The sequence below is a fragment of the Sciurus carolinensis genome, chromosome 7, assembly GCF_902686445.1.
Source record: "Sciurus carolinensis chromosome 7, mSciCar1.2, whole genome shotgun sequence".
NCBI classification, from domain to species: Eukaryota; Metazoa; Chordata; class Mammalia; order Rodentia; family Sciuridae; genus Sciurus; species Sciurus carolinensis.
The window spans coordinates 118246082-118258261 of record NC_062219.1 but is presented as its reverse complement, the minus strand read 5'-3'; positions in this window follow the sequence as shown (position 1 = coordinate 118258261).

Genomic DNA, 12180 nt, shown 5'->3' with positions numbered 1-12180 from the left:
TGCATATACTACTCATTTCACTCATTTTTTCAGCTGAGACCTTGAATGTAGATTTGTGTTGAGAAATTCTCCAAAGAGTGTTTTCTGCTCTTAATCGCTGAATACATAGAAGTAATTCACTTTCTTTTCAAGATAATTCTCATAAGCAGAATCTACTAACTACCAATCCTATAGGAATGACAGGGTGGCCAGCCAGCCCCTTTCTAGTTATTAAGACTTTGTGTAAGGTGCCATGAGATTCCCCCACCAGTCAGCTCTTGGCCACTAGACAGAACTAGCAAAAGTCTCTGCATGACCCAGCATGGAAAGGCTCCTCAAGATGACCAAATGGGAATGGAGGAACAGGGTAAGTCGACCTAACCAACGCCCCTCCTCCCCGTCACAGTATCAAAACCCCAGAACTCCAAAAAGAGGGACTTGTTCACAGGTTTGTCAGGTGCTTACTGGGAGGTGACTGCACGTGAGTCAGGTTCGCTTTCATGTAGGTTCCCAGCACAAAAACATGGAGCCCTAGAAATCAGCTCTCTGGGGAGGCAGGCTGCTTTGATACCAGTTTGAAGCACTTGTGTTTAAATGTCCTGAGCTTTTCAGCAGTTAATGAATGGACTACACACCTATCCTGGTTTGTGAAAAAAGGCAGATTCATCTTCCATTTTATCAGGGAAGAGGGGATATAAAATAGTGTTTATGAAAACAGAAATCTACCAATTTGGTGAAATACAAAGCAATCTGTGAATAATTATTAAGAGGCAGATTTGGGCTTGTTTTCTCAGAGAAATGACTCAAATACTTGTCCTAGTCCATCCCAACTTACAGGGGCCTCTATATACATAATTTCCTTTCATCTTCACCCAGTCCTATAAAGTAGATAGTAGAATACTTCTTTTACAAGTAAAAAAACTAAGGCGTTAACTGCCGTAGCTAGGTAGGTAGGTGGGTCGTTGGTTCTGGAGCACATTATCTTCCTGCTGCATCCCAGCGGTGCCCAGGAAGAGAACCGAGGGTTTCTTTGACTTCTGTGTGCCCCCTCCAAGTGGGAGAACCTAAGGATGAGAGTCAGCAAGCAGGAACTCTGCAGGTTTGTTTTTTAAAACTCTTTTGGGCAGAAATGGAAGAGAAAAGAATCTCACCATGTGATTTTTATAAAAATCCTTTCACTTTTCCCTCTCCATTTGAAAACTTTTTAAGAGTGAGTTGTAGCTGGAACACCACTGTGTCCAGCCATTTTCCTGTCACCACATGTTTCCAGATGTGTGACCAGAGGAGGGACTCTGCCCAATTCCAGTTGTGGGTCCCCTTGGAGTTACATCACTTGTTTTTTCAGTTCTCGGTTTTCTATTCTCTTCTTCTAAAATCCAGCATAGGCCTCAGGGTAGGAACAGTTATTCTAAAACAAAATCTCAAGTTCCTCGGCTGCAGGTGATGGCCTCTGTCATGGGAAGGTGGACTGGAATGAGTTTGCACATTTCCCAGTTACTCCCACAGCCAGTGTTCAAACCCCAGCCAATGTTTGCTTCTCATTCTCCCCAGCAGGACGGATGGCAGGGAGAGGGGAAACGGCCAGGTTGCAGGCGGGGGCAAGTGTCTCTCTTTTTCAGATTTTCAACAGAAGGGTCTTTTAGGCTTTCAGCTCATCCAGCAATGGAGGGGATGCCCAAGTACACAGGTCCTCGTTACCTTTCATTGGTGACCCATCACTCGGCAAAACCGGTTAAAAGAAGAGAGTTGGAGATGGACTTTAAAATAGTGCTTCAGGTTCTGATTCTCCCCACGCTTGGACCTGCAGATGCTGTGTGTGGAGCCAGGTGCGTCAGGGCCAGGAGGTTAGTGGGGTGAAGGCACTTACAAAGACCACTTGGTGGCAAATGAAAGGCAGGATGCTCTAGGAATGTGCCAGGTCCCCAGAAGCACATTGAGCCATGTCCTCCTCACCACCAGCCTCCAGATATCCAGCAACTTCTCCCACAAAAGGACATCAGGGAGATGGACAGGTGCTCTTCCCCTTCCACACCACATCCAAGTCCGCACGCCCTGGGTGCAGTGTGACTTTAAATGCTGGTGTGCAGGAGAAAGCCTCCAGCCAGCTTGTCTGCTGTCCAGGGCCCTCAGTGTCTGGTTTCTCTGCCCTGCATAATTTAAGCATTAGAGCTAAATACATCTGTCATTCTCCTCTCTCTGGAGACCAAGAAATGTCCAGACTTTTTCAGACTAGTGAGGAGAAGGAATGTTACATAACTAAGCAGAGGCCTGGAGCTGTGGAGAAGACTAGGACAGGCAGGAGACCCTTCCCTCACCACTCTGTGTCCGTCAGTCACGCATCACTTGCCAAGCCAAGAGTGAGCCACGGTTCCAGGCACCCATACAGAGAAGAGAGCCCAGCTGAGTTTTGAGTTTCAAGCAGAAATGGGGGAGTTGGAACACCTGCTTTGTGCCAGGCTCCATTTACCCATGACACCTCACAACAGCTGGGCCAGTGGGGCCATCCTGGGCAGCCATCTTGCCTCACAGCTTAGCTGTAGCTCTGCTGAGCACTTTAGACCCTTTTTAAGAAAAACTCTAGCCTGTCTATGAGAATTGGTGACAAGAACTGACAGACGCCTGGCACTGGCAGGCATCTCATTGTAGGCAACATTCCCCTTCACACTTCCTTCTGCAGTTCTACTCAGAAAAATGCTGCCCTAGGCTTTTTCTCCTCAATTCCTCCGTCCCTCCTGTGGAAAGCCTGTGATTGACAGGAGAGGCTCAGGCAGGCAAGGGCTCAGGCCTCTCCCTGCCATCCTCAGGAGCTGGAGCTGGGGACCAGCACAATTCATTTTCAGGGAACCAGATTGTGGGTTCGGGTGGCCCCAGTGAGCAGAGAGAAACGCCTGTCCCAAGTGTGGATGCTCAAACTGGCCTGAGCTGTTCATGTGTGTTCAAGTCCGGAATGTGGACAGTAATTCTGTACACTGTGAACTTGTAAAGACTCCACCATGTAAAGAATGTATGTAAATTAAAGTTTTATGTAATGAAAGTTTTTACTTTTTGCAATTAAAAGTGTGTATGTTGGTTGGTAAGAACTCTCCTATTCTTGGTGTCATTATTTAATTTCCTGTTTTCTCTTGTTTTCCTCTTCTCCTGTAACTTGGGAGACTTGTACCCACATCCTTCTCATGAGGCATCTGTGGGCTCTTCTGTGGACCTCACCAGGGTCACCTGCTCCATCTGGCTCTGGTCTTCTCTAGCATTCTCACCCACACTGTATTTGGTGACATTCACAGCCTCTTTATTCCCATTCTGGCCTTTTGCCCACAATGGCTTCTGATCTGTAATTCCTGCGAATTCTCAAGCCTCCTGCAAATACCCTCCCCCGTCCACGCCCTTTGCCCAGAATTCAGATACGCCCCCAGGTGCCTTTTTCCTTCTCAGCAGCCAGCTGCACAGAACTGTGCCCAGAGGCCCTCACAGTGGCACAGTGGAACCACGGGTGTCTTTGGTTCTTACAGGGGGACAGCCAGGCTCAGGTGCAAGACTCCAGACCCCCTGCTTGTTCACCCCAGCTACCACCAGACCACAGGCCACTCTCAGCACTCAGTTAATTCAGTGTGGATTTGAGTTAAGCCATTTTTGTGTGTTCATCTTTATTTTTTGTTGCAGTTTCTCTTTTTTACATCCAGTTCTATATAAAGGCATAAAGGTGACCGTTTCTAATATGCTCGCTAGTGTTCTGTTTTCCCTTGTTACTTGCATCCTTCCCCCTCTTGCCCACATCACCCGCCTCTTTCCCTGTCAGGTAATGTTACAGTGCACAGTCACACCCGGCCATGGATCTCTCCTCCATTTCCTCCATGTTCTGTCATTAAAATCAGGAAAAAGTTCTTTGTCATTGCTGTACCAAAAATGAGGCCTTACTCTAGGCACTTTCTGCAGCTTGCTTTCTTAGCACCCCAGAGTTCAGCTGGCATAGCCCCACTTCATCTTTTTAATAGTTAATATTCTTCGGCTTAGATATGCCATCATTCACTTCCTTTCTCCTTGTGACCTCTCTTGTTGGTGGTAGAGCACATCCCACAAAATGATTACTTGGATTATCAGCTGAGAACTCAAGTTAATTTTTTTAAATATTGGTTTTTACAAAATGTATGTTCTTGCTTGTGACAATCCTAATGTATGTTTAGGAATCATTCATTCCATAATTCTGTTCATTTACCTGCTTGAAAAATTGAACTTCAACCCTCCCTTCCCCTCAATTAATGTGGTGAAGTTTTCGGTCCTCTTCTTTCTCATCCCTCAGTGGCACTTGATACTGACTTGTGTGAGCCTCACTACTCCCTGCCCCAACCTCCCTTTCCCATTTCCATCTCTTTTTTTTTTTTTTTTGGTACCAAGGATTAAACCCAGGGGTGCTTAACCACCGAGCCACATCCTCAGCCCTTTTTAGTTTTTATTTTGAGACAGGGTCTCACTAAGTTGCTGAGGCTGGCTCTGAACTTGCATCCTCCTGCTTCAGCCTCCCAAGCTGCTGGGATTACAGGTGTGCGCCACCGTGCCTGGCTCCTTTGGCTTTTGCCTGTCTCTGAAACACAGGTCTCCCTGACGGTTCTGCCGCTGGGGCCTCTTCTCAGCTCTGTACTTCACCTTCCGCCCATGGGTAGCCACCTCCAGTCTGCATGGTGGCCACACCTCTCACCTGAGGGCTGACCCTGAGTATGCAACAGTGGAAAGGTCATCTCCACCAACCTGAAGCCCCTCTGACTCAAAATGTCTGAAATGACTGGCAACCTCCAAGGGCTCTTCTCTTTTCCCTCAGTCGCTACTTCTGATCAGGGCCACACCCTGGAGAATTCCGCCTCCTTGTCGCATGTCCAGCCCCATGGCAACTGCCTCGGTTTAGGGTCTTGCTCCTTCCCTTTTAGGATTCTGCCTGTTCTTGCCTCATGTGTGATTCTGTGACCTCCCCACCGTCCCACCACGTGGCGGCCACAGTGAACTTTCTACAGCACAGGCTGGTCATGTCACTTCCTTTCTCCTTGTGACTTCTCACAGAAGCCCCGGCCACCCTGCAGCCTCATTTCACTCCTTACCTTCACTCGCCCCTCTCCTCTACTGTGCTCCCCTCCCCTGGGCACACGTTTTCGTGTCATTTAGGTGTGCAGCTGTGGGATCACATGGCAAGCGTAGGAGCAATTTGAACGAAACCACCTGATCGTCTTGCTCAGGCCGCCCCATTTTGCATTCCCACTAGCAGGACGTGAGAGTTTTTGTTGCTCTGTGTCCTCAGCAGCCTGTAGTCAGTGTTTTGGATTTTGGCCATTCTAACAGGTGTGTAGTGATATTGTTTTAATTTGTAATTCCCTAGTGACATCATATGTTTTTCTCATTTGACATCTGAGTATCTTCAGTGAGGAGTCTCTTCAGGTCTTTGGCCCATTTTTTAATGGGGTTGCTTGTTTTCCTGTTGAGTTTAAAGAGTCTTTTGTGTATTTTGGATAATAAACCTTTATCACATGTGTCTTTTGTAATATTTTCCTTTGACTTGTCTTCTTGTTCTCTTGACATTGTCTTTTGCAAAGCAAAAGTTTTTAATTAATGAAGCCCTGCTTATCAGTTGTTTCTTTCATGATTTGTGCTTTGGTGTTGTATCTAAAAAGTCATCTCTGTACCCATGATCACTAGGGTTTTGGCTATGTTATCTTTTAGAAGTTTTATGCTTTTGTATTTTACATTTACATTTAAGTCCATTCTGAGTTAATTTTTGTGAAGGATGTCAGGTCTGTGTCTAGATTCACTTTTTGGCATGTCAGTTTCTAGTTGGTCTAGCACCATTCATTAGCACGCTGTCTTTGCTCTATTGTATTGCCTTCACTCCTTTGTTGGACAGCAGGTGATTCTGTTTATGTGGATCTGTTTCTGGGCTTTCTTTTATGTTCCATGGATCCATTCATTTATGCTTTAGCCAGTATGATGCCATCTTGATTACTTAGCAAGTCTTTTTTTTTTTTTTTTAATTGTAGATGGACACAATACCTTTATTTATTTTTATGTGGTGCTGAGGATTGAACCCAGTGCCTCACACGTGCCAGGCAAGCGCTCTGCCGCTGAGCCACAGCCCTAGTTGAAGACTGTCAGGTAATGTCAGTCTCCCACCTCCGTTCTCCTTCAGTGTCGAGTTGGCTATTCGGGGCCTTTGCCCCTCCATGTAAACTTCAGAATGTTTGTTGATATCCACACAGTAAGTTGCTGAGGTTGTGTTTGGAATCACATTGAATCTATAGATCAAGCTGCACCTAGATTGTTTTTTTAAAAATTAGCTAATTAATTGATCTATTTTTATGTGTGTGTGCTGACCCTGCACGTGCTAAGCAGGTGCTCTACCACTGAGCTACACCTACAGCCCCCAGGCTATTTTATTACAAGTTGTAATTCCTATCTTATGACAATATTTTTGAACTTTATTATGTCCTTTTTTGCCTAGTTTAAATTCCATCTTATTGCTGCACATTCCTCTGACATGACACATCCTTTAGGCTTTCCTAATAAATCAAACTGACAAGCCTCTAGACACCATGCTGAAGACAGATATTTCACCAATCCTATTTTTTTCATAATAATGACTTTATTTTTGTAAAAACGATACACTCTTATGATGAGAAACTGAAGACAGTTTGTGCAATCTTATGAAAACCTCCACCCAGAAATAACTACTAACATTAGGTGAAATGTGTTCCTGAAATTTTTAGGGTCTATTTAGCTGGAAGGCTAGATAAAAAAGCTTTTATTAAAATGAGACCAGACATTTTATTTTTAAAAAATAATAAAAGTCATAAGTTTAACTTTATGTGACTCTAAGAGACGAAAAAGAAACTTAAGTAGGAGTTTATTCCCCTCAGAGTATTAGTTACTAAAGGAAACCAAGACCAGGGGCTGGGGCGTGGCTCAGTGGTAGAGCGCTTGCCTGGCATGAGCGAGGCCCTGGGTTCAATTCTCAGCACCACATTAGATAAATAAATAAGGGTATTGTGTCCATTTATGACTAAAAAATATATATATTTAAAAATCCCTTTTAAAAAAAGAAACTAGAAACTAGAGAGAAACAGAAACTAGAACTGACCTTCATAAGGAGTATGCTCTTTTGAGTTGCAATTCCATTTTGCATTCTAGAGATGTCTTGGGTTTTCTTTTTGTTTCTTTTTAGGTGGCCTGTCCAAGGCTCTGCGGTGAGGAGATGGCTTGCTCTCCAGCCGCATCTCCACCTCACCTGTCTCAGGCGTATCCGCTCTCCCAGTATTGACATCCACGGAGCCGATGGTGACTGGCCTTCTGCTCTGAAACCCGGAGTCTCCCTTCATGAGCTTTTTATTTAACTCATTGGCGGCTCACCACCAAGAACTTCTGCCGTCATATCTTCATTCCTGGGTGTTGTTCTTACCCTTTTGATCTGGTTTCCTCACTGAGGATGCACCCGGGTGGCTCCTTGGTGCGGTGTTCTCTGGTTCAGACTGTTTCTTTGGTCTTTCTTCTGCACACACCTTGGCTGTACAGCTCATTCTTGCATCACACTTTCTTTTACCCAGAATTTGGAGGCATTTCTCCATTGTCATCTGGCACTGGCTGTTCAGAGGGCCAGATGGGCCAGCCTAAGAGTCCCTTTTAGAGGTCTCCTCATTTTTCTTCTCTCTGTGTGTGAAGAATTCCATCTTTCTTGTTCTTTAAGGATTTTTTCCTGGAACAGAGTATGCTCTTTTGAGTTGCAATTACATTCTGCATTCTAGAGAAGATGTCTGGTATTTTCTTTTTGAGTACTTCTTATTTTCCATTTGTAGGTTTCTCTGCTTAGATGCTATATTTAGTCGTTTTGCATTGTCTTGATCTCTTATAGCTATGGTTTTGTTTGTTTGTTGCTGGGATTCATCCCAGGGGTGCTCTACAACTGAGCTACATCTCTAGTCTTTTATTTTTTATTTTGAGACAGAGTCTTGCTAAGTTGCTGAGGCTAGCCTCATACTTGTGATCCTCCCACCTTAGCCTCCCATGTCACTGGGATTACAGGCATGAGCCACTGCACCAGGTTGTTCTCCTTTTTAAAAAAATTGTCTTGCCAGGCATGGTGACGCATACTTGTAATCCCAGCAACTTGGGAGGCTGAGGCAGGAAGATTGCAAGTTCAAGATCAGCCTCATCTTAGCAAGGCCCTAAGCAACTTCACAAGACTCTCTCTCAAAATAAAACATAAAAAGGGCTGGGGATGTAGCTCAGTGGTTAAGCACCATGGGTTCGATGCCTGGTACCAAAAACAAACAAACAAACCATAAACCTTGTCTTGGGCTGGCGTTGTAGCTCAGTGGTAGAGTGCTTGCTTAGCATCTGTGAGGCACTGGGTTCAATCCTCAGCACCACATAAAATGAATAAATAAAATAAAGGTCCATCTACATCTAAAGCAATATTTAAAACAAAAACCAAAAATCCTTGTCTTAGCTACCCTCTTGGTACAGTAATCAGCACGTCAGCCTCGTAAATACTTATCTTCTTCTCCTCGTTCACTGTGACTATCTCAAGCCTTCCTTCTATTTCAGCTTATTTTCCAGCCATGTCTCTTCAGTGTCTTGCTATTTCTCCCATATTCATCTTATAAAAGTACCCTCAGCTTGTTCCCTTTTTATTTCATTATTTCATCTTTGTTTAATTTTCTTGAGTTCATGTTATTAAATTTTTCTGTAACTCAGAATACCACAGGGAAATTTTTCTTCTGTTCCTTGGATTATATTTGATTTTAGACGTGGTTTTCATCAATCAGCAGCAAGTTTCTTTCTTTCATTTTTGTCTTTCACATGTCTGTGCAGCCACCACGCCATGTCTTCGGGATGGGCCCAGGGCCTCAGGCATGCTCAGCACACCCTCCACCCCAGGGCTGCCCCCGCCCCTGTGCTCTTTCTTTTAGGTGTCCTGTGGTTGATGTGGCAACTCTGACCAGACTTTTTTTTTTCCTTTTTTTTGTCTTCTGCATAATCTGAGTATGTTCTCAATTTGAACAGCATCTGTACCCACCACTCAGATTTAACCAATGTTAAATTTTACAATATTAAAAATGTACTGGGGGCTGGGTGTGGTGGCACGTGCCTATAATCCCAGCCACTCAGGAGACTAGGACAGGAGGATCGCAAGGTCAAGATGAGTCTGGGAAATTTAGCAAGACCCTGTCTCAAAATAAGGTAAAAAGGGTTGGGGGTGGCAGTGGTATAGGGCCTCTGGATTCATTCTCAGTACCACACGCACACAAAAAGGAGTATTGATTTACACAACCCACTTAACATTTGCCACAAAACCTCAGCTTCGTTCTTTCAGTGATGGAGATTCCTCTTCTCTTCCTGAGTTGACTTTCCCTTTCTTCACTGTTCTACTCAGGAACTAATGTTTTCTTAGCTACCTACCATTTTCTATCTTCTGTTAAAAAAAAAAAATTCTTATTTTTCACTCCCACTATGAAAGAGTACTGAAGAACCAAATTAGAAAAAAATAAAATAAAATAAGAAATACAGCACTGATCTAAAAACCAATTCAGTAAACCCTTCCTTCCAGTCACTCAGGCACATACCAACACCCAGGACCACCATGCCCCTCGGAAGCACAGCCACGAAAGTTGGGGTCAGAGGCCTTGGTACAAATCCCAGTCCTGGTTTACTGGGAAAGTGACTTTGGAGAGATCTGCCAACCTCTCTGGTCCTTGGTTTCCTCATCCCTAATCCGTGTGGCTTACGCTGTCCTCAGGGGGTCAGCACAGACACCTGGGGCATGTGAGGGAGCCCAGCCTGCAGCACAGAGCGAGTACTTGTGTGAGTACTGTCCCGGTCCCTTGTGGCCAGTCCGCCTCCCTCAGAGCTGCTTCTGCCCTCCTCTGTGACAGGCTCCACCAGCCTCCAGAGCTGTCCTTGAAACCACCACTGGCACTGGCAGAGCCGGACCAGATCCAGAGGCTCGGACCACCGTCTCCTTCGTGAAGAGGTGAGGAAACCAAGACCTGCAGCTGGCCGCTGGATCAGGAGCGGAACTGACCAGGGCTCGTGTTCATGAAGGGGCTGTGTCGCTTCTGCCTTCATCTTCTTTGTTGACTCGGCACTTAATGCTTTCCTTCACCCTTGGGCCTGGGTTCGCGGGGTGAGGATAAAGGTCCTTTTCAGTGAACTCACCCCCCATTCCTTCCAGGACCAGGACCTTCGTTGCTCTATGGAGGCCCCTCTGCCTCCCTCGGGCAGCTTGCGTGGGTGGAAGCAGCCATCTCCTCCTGCTGACACCCATTCCCTGGCTGGGGAAACTTCGAGGATGTGCAGCCCCACTTGGAGAGAACTGACCTGGCCTTGGGGCTCCTGGCCACCCCACAACTGATCCCTCAGTGACCAGCAGTTCCACTTCCTGTCAGTCTCTGGGTAAAGCACTGGGGCTGGGGGTTACAGAAAGGAAGGCGACCCTGACTCCCTAAAGTTTTATAATCTTTCTGAGAAGACAAACGGATAGGGCAAGCTTAGGTGCATTTTTTTTTTAATATTTTTTAGTTGCTGATTGACCTTTATTTTTTTATTCATTTATTTATATGTGGTGCTGAGAATGGAACCCAGTGCCCCGCACATGCCAGGCAAGCGCTCCACCACTGAGCCACAACCCCAGCCCAGTGTAGGTGCATTTTAAGAACTAAACATTAGGAAGGAAGATGCTCCCTGAGAATTAACCATCAAAAAGACAAAATGAATCAGAACAGATACATGGTCACCTTAGAGAATGATCCCCCGGCATGACTGTAGTGGGACTGGAGATAACACAGCAGCACTAAAATCCACACCCCCTGGAAGGTGGGGAGGGTGCTGCCAATAGAAGCCCAGAAAAGGGAGAGCCTTGTAGGTAGGAGATGGCAGTGCCCATCTCATGGGGAAGCCATTCTCCTGGCTGTTGGCATAACTGTCCTGGCCCTTGCCAGCTTACACCTGCTACATTTAATTGCCATCAACAACCTCAGAGTCTACAGCCAACAACCATCTGCATTCCTACTCACCAAGCAACCTGCTAGTAAGTTGGTGTCTTGACTGTGCTGCTAAAACAAAACAAAACACCATGGCCTGTCAGGGTGGTACCCACCTGTAATCTCAGTGCCTCAGGAGGCTGAGGCAGGAGGACTGCAAGTTTGAGGACAGCCTCAGCAATTTAATGAGACCTCATCTCAAGAAATAAAAAAGGATTGGGGATGTCACTCAGTGGTAGAGACCTCTGGATCCTCAATACCACAAAATACATAACACACACACACACATAAACTGGGTAGCTTATAAACAACAGAATTTATCTCTCATAGGTGTGCAGGCTGGGAAATCAAGACCAAAGTGCTGGCAGAGTCAGCGTCTGGTAAAGGCCTCCTGGTTTCCAGGTGGCTCCTACTGGCTGTGTGCTCCACAGCACAAGGGCACATGGGTTCCCAAGGGCACACAGGTTCCCACAGAGCTTTTTTTTTTTTCTTAGTACTGGGGGACTGAACCCAGGGTATAGCCCAAGCCATATATATATATATATATATATATATATATATATATTTTTTTTTTTTTTTTTTTTTTTTTAAACCAGGGATTGAACCTCAGGGCCCTCAACCACTGAGCCACATCTCCAGCCTTTTTAATATTTTTATATAAAAAAATAAAATTTTTATATTTTAGAGACAGGGTCTCACCAAGTTGCTCAGAGGCCTCGCTGAGTTGCTGAGGCTGGCTTTGAACTTGCAATCCTCCGGACTCAGCCTCCTAAGTGGCTGGAACGACTGGCATGTGCCACCCCACACACCACTTTTATAAGGGCGCTAACCCCCTGACCTCACCGCCTCCTAAGCCTTCACGTTGGAGGCTAGGGCTCAACATCAGAGTTCTGGGGAGGCACACACAGCCCACAGCAAGTGGCCTCTGGGACAGAAGGGTAGATTATACACCGGCCTTCCTGTTTCCGTGTCAGTCTTGTGAGCTGCTAAGAGTGGCGCCCCGGCGCCCAGCCCTCGTGGCTACGGCTGTGAGGCGGGGCCAGTCCTGCACTGGGGCTGGTCTTCCACCGCCAGCTCCTTGGAGCCTCCTGGGAGCCAGGCATCCGCGGCTCACTCTCCGTGAACCCCGCCTCCTCCGACACCTCCGGATCCCAAAGCTTCACCCTCGCTAAGCGGCTGGGCGCGGAGAGCT